Genomic DNA, 5,610 nt, shown 5'->3' on the forward strand with positions numbered 1-5,610 from the left:
CAGCACCTGTAATTCTGTATCGGCATGACAGATGTGAACAGATGTGAATGTACTGTATTTCAATATGGTATTTTCTTCAACTTAAAATGTTACATTTTTGGTACTCATTTTTATAAAAAATAAGTTAAGTCATGTATTCATTTTTAAATGTTCACACCTTTACAATGCAGTGAATGAGTTAAGTTACTAAATGTGTATAAATATGTAGAATACTTTTTTAAATAAATAAATAAAACGCACCATATAAGCACTTGTGTGCAGTTCATGTACTTATGTGTCATGCGAAGGAGTTTGGATAACATTGCTGCATGGGAACCTGTTTCATCGTCACATTTTCATTATATCGCCATATCTTACTGTACCACCTCTAAGTGCATCACAAGCTCATAAATATAAATATTAAGTAAACAACAAAAGGAAAGCATCAAGTGTAACTACTCTCCAATACAATGAGGAACACTGGTAACTAATTTCAGTTGGTTCACTTTAAAAAACAAAGTACCCTTACTAAGTGCATAATTACCATACAATAAATCAAGGTAACCAGGTATAAACACTTAGGCAATACGCCAACTTATGATTGGTCTTACAGCTGTGTTCGGTACTGGAGAGAGCTGAATCATGGTGTTTTACTCCTCAACCCTGCTATACATATTGGCTGCGAGGAAGGATTCCATGGAATGAGGCTGACGTGTCGGCCTTGCCTCCACGAAAGGCGGACTTCTCTCCACTTCACACCAAATAGTACTCTCTCCATTGAAAGGTTTACCATGCGCACACCATTTGAACTGCTTACTCGGCATCGTGGCTGCTGTCCGGTGGTCCTATCACAAGACGAAACAATACCAAAGTAGAACATAAGGTGCTTGGTTCTATGGCATTAAAGTTGGGGAAAAAATGTATAACACACTTAGTGTGTAGTCTTAAATACAAAAGGAGTTGATCGTCTTATGTATAACCATGACTTTTGTAAAAAAAAAAAAGACCAAAAATTTTCACCATGCTCATCTCATGTTTTAGAAATGTCGAAACCTTTGTCCAATTACTCTGTTTTAAGTTAAGAGTTGGGAATAGTCGTTTTGTAAATTAAACTCCCATTCATTCACCCTAAGGTTAGTGCGAACTAGTACCACTTGTATTTGTTTGGGCAGGGATATACTTTGACTTTAACTTGTTGATACACTGATAAGGTGACACCTCACAATGTTAAACTCACTTGCTTGGCAATTGCACCATTATCCTGTGCCGTACCATCCCTGTTCATCATGAAGCTCCACAGTTTCGCCTTGTCATTATTTCCATCCTCAGTTTTGGTTGCATTAACAGGAAGGCATGGAGTTATTTGTATCCTACAGATCCATTCAACCATCAAGCACAAGCAGAGATACGTTAATATTCTGGGTCTTTTAGCAGGCGGATTGTGGGCCCGCACAGCTGCAATCACACTAAGGTACAATATTGTTTGGCTATACTTATATAGCATTTTCTAATTTGTGTAATATTGTCCTCAAACCTACACCATCAATTCTAGATTTGAAGCTTTCGTGACTGCAAGGATTCATATTCCTGGGTTTATTTCCTTACCTACGTGACTTTACCGAAAAAACCCAAGAATATATACACCATCAAGTTAGTTGATTTGATCACCCATTGCTGGTTATCCTCTCCTTTCTGACGTGTGTACTCCTTTGGCTGAAATAATATCACCAGTCTCATCTATCAACCATCATCCCTTCCAGCGATGTCCTGCCTACGTCCATTTAATTTTCTTAACAGTCAATGGCTCTAATTTGTATGTCTGGTCAATGATTATCCTTTTTCTGTTTCTCATGCTTATTTGTGTACTTTTCAGCTTTTGTCAGTGTTCACGTGTCTGATGAATGTCGTGGCAGATAATATGTACCAATTGTAAACTTCCTCCTTGCAGCAGGTTTGTATTTTGCTTTTCATTGTCAATTTCATTTTTCCAAAAGCTCTTAATCCTGCTCTTAGTTGCCTGTTAATTTCATCACATTGATCCTGGTCCCCTTTCATGACGTTGCAGTAGATAAATATTGTGTAAACGTTTTCAATGTTTATATTCGCAGTTGACATCAATGTTGATATTGTCAAAAATGTATTTTGTTTTACTTTGTCACTTGATGTACGAGTGGTCCTGACCACCCTTAAGTGCAAACTTAATTGTTTTTATATTAACTCCCTATAGAATTGCTTAAGTCATTGTGTACTCAGGCCCCAGAATCTTGAGTTGTATAATGACATTATCAACAGCTGTCATAGTATTATTGAAAACTTTTTTTTGAAGACAAGCATTTTGCATTATTAATCTATATGCAAGGATTCATGTAGTTTAGAAAAGACCATTTGAACTCACGTATCCAGCTGTGCCTGCTTGCTCTTGAGATCTGTAAACGGAGTCTGCATTGATCCATCGTATTTGTGCCCCAAAGTGTTCTTCGAGGTCATTCCAGATTTTTTACGGCTGCCCCGGCGACCCATAATTTTGCTTGGATGAGGCAAGTCGTGTGGGTTCATGGAAAACGTGAAGCGTCTATTTGCAAGCAAGTCGACGTTCAGTGCACCATCTGTACATGTATCCACCACCTGTCCAGAAATCTACAAACGGTGACATGCCAGCTTCATTCAATGACATCACGTGGACATCAGTGCCAGGTGTTTCTTTTACAGCACTTCAGGTGACTATAAGGACTTTTACATGGTTGAAATTTGAAAATTCAATAAACAAAATAAGAGAATTATCCCTTGATAGAGGGCGTCACTATTGAGGAAAAATGGAAAATCCACTTTTTAAAAGCCTGCAGACCTTTGATCATACGACCAAAGGGGTTAAGATTAAACTGCGACGTTGTTGTTACAAGCATTTTTATTAAGTTTGACAACTGGACAAATCATATTATGCCATGTTCCATAGCAAAGACAGCATCTTTAAAGCAATGCTATATTAACTGTAATTAAAAAATTGTAAATCACCGTACTCCAATTCATAGGGATATGTAACTTCAGTACTTACCACTTTTTGTGGCAACTGAACATCGTCACCCTTTTTTCTGCAACCATGTGAAAAATTACAATGGCAAACCTGTGAGCACCAGGTATTGTGCAACGATGCATATTGTAAAAAAAAATGTCAGTAATCATTCTATTAAATGTTTTTTTAGACAAAATTTTACATGACCGGGAGAAACTTGATTGTGTTAGTGATCACAATGAGGCAGGTGTTTCTAACAAATATATTTCAGGATATAGACTGGTATCACCAACATTTGAATGTTCAAGTGTTTGAGCCTTTATACGTTTTGACTCTCTATGCTGCATTAGCCAGTGTTGTCAGGCTGGATATATGATAGGCTAACATAATGGATGCACTATTTTGAATGTATCTAGGTAGCGTTCCTAAAGCAGTATTGGTTAACATGTACTTGGCACAATTACATATTAATATGGCACTACCATATGAATGTGGAATTTTCATCTGACGCAAGGCTTTATATTTGCACTTATGTGAACCAGGGTTGCCAAGTGCCCTGTTTTTTCAAAAATCATCCTCTTTTTTATGTTTTTTTTCAGTTGCACAATAAATAATACACCACTTGAAACAATGCATTCACATGTAGTTCTCCCTTTATTGGTAATGTGAGATTATTAATCCCATGCCACCTGCATCTCAGTAGTAGCAGCGCACGTCTGAAGACCTTTGAACTGGAGCCTCACCTGAACATTGGAAAAGTGAAAATTCCGTGGTTTTCCTCACTGGCGTCAGCAACACTGCAGCCCTCATCCAAGTTCAACTCCTGTCTCCTCCACACTGTTTGTGATGTCCTGTATTAATTATTGCAAATATAAAAAAAACTAGTAATTTTTTTATATTTCAGTCGTAGTTGAAATGAGTACCAATTTGTCAGATGTCAATAGTGGTCTTCGTTTAGAAATCGACTCTTGCCATGGGAATGTGACCTTTCCTCAACTGTCTCTTACTGCTGGTTTGGACATGGACACTTTAACTTTATTATTTAATCTGTGGCAAATGTGTCTCTATAGCTGCTACACAAAGGACGAAGCTCGCAAGCTCAACACAGGGCCAATATATTTTTTATACCACTGCAGTACAATCTCACTTCCAATCTCAGATTATGGAAACACTGCATGTATGCGCCATTATCTCTTCTAACATTAAACTGTATAGCGCTATTGCTTAATGTTGGAAATACAATCATGGACTTGCTATTTTATGTAATTATTCAAATTTAAGGCTCTTTCTTAATGGCTGTATTTAGTCCCTTAGAATTTGGTGTTTTGAAAAACACCAAATTCTAAGGGACTAAATACGATCAGTTATTTACATTAGCTTTGAAAATTTGGTATAAAATTTGGTATAAAGTGCTGAATGAGACACGGGGGTCATATTTCCAAGGTGGGAGATCTGACGTGATTTATTGAAGTAAAATACTGTTTTTATAAATGCAATTAGATTTTTTTAAATAAAGAGGAATGTTATTTAAACATAGTTCTCAACGAAACATTTAATAATGTTACAAGTATAATAACGTAAACCATGGTATAGGATATGGCTGTGACCCCCTCCACACTCCACAGCAAAATGCTCGCCACAAATCCTTCTATGTTTATATTCTTATTATCTCCCCTCAACGAAGCGACTTTAATGCTTTAGTAAGCGAACATTAACCCTCATATGCTTCAGATTTAATAAACTTACACGACTGAGAAACAACCGTCGCTCATGACGAAACGCACGGCGGGAGGAGTTTTGGCGGCAAGAGGCTCGGTGCGTGATGACGTCACCGCACACGGCAACTTTCGTGGCTCGCGAGTGCGTGATGACGTCACCGCGCACGGCAACTTTCGTGGCTCGCGAGTGCGTGATGACGTCACCGCGCACGGCAACTTTCGCGGTGGCTCGCGAGTGCGTGATGACGTCACCACGCGCGGCAACTTTCGTGGTGGCTCACCAGTGCGTGATGACGTCACCGCGCATTACGGCGGGGGGAGGGGGGTGTGATGCGCGCGCCTTGGGGGTAAGAGGGTGGGGGTCGTAGAGGGAAGGGGGGTATAGGGGAGGGGTAGGGGGTAGAGGGGAGGGAGGTCGAGGGGTGGGGGTAGTGAAGGAGTGGGGGGATCTTTATTTGAAGCTTTCGTGATGGTTTCCGCTCCCTCCTCTGATCTCAAGGAGCATAGGGGCCGTCCATAAATGACGTCACGCGATTTTGGACGATTTTTGACCCCCCCCCCCGTTCGTCACACGGCGTCACAAAAAGTCAGACCCCCCCCCCTCAAATATGACGTCACAAAGCTCTGCCCCCCCCTCCCCAAAACCATATTTCCATTTTGAAACTAAAACATGCTTCAAATCGCTTTAAACTATTGTCATTGTAGTGCGTATTTAATATGGCGCTGCACTCTGATGTTGTAGGAGAAAACATTTCTTAAAAAGTATATTTAATTGAGTATAACGTGTTGTCTATATTTATTTAAAGTTGCGCATTTTGATGTGACGTCACATTTCTCAACCCCCCCCCCCCTCGTCACACATCGTCACAAATGTCTGACCCCCCCCCCCCCCAGGTGCGTGAC

The sequence above is a fragment of the Lampetra fluviatilis genome, chromosome 35, assembly GCF_964198595.1.
Source record: "Lampetra fluviatilis chromosome 35, kcLamFluv1.1, whole genome shotgun sequence".
Lineage (NCBI taxonomy): Eukaryota > Metazoa > Chordata > Hyperoartia > Petromyzontiformes > Petromyzontidae > Lampetra > Lampetra fluviatilis.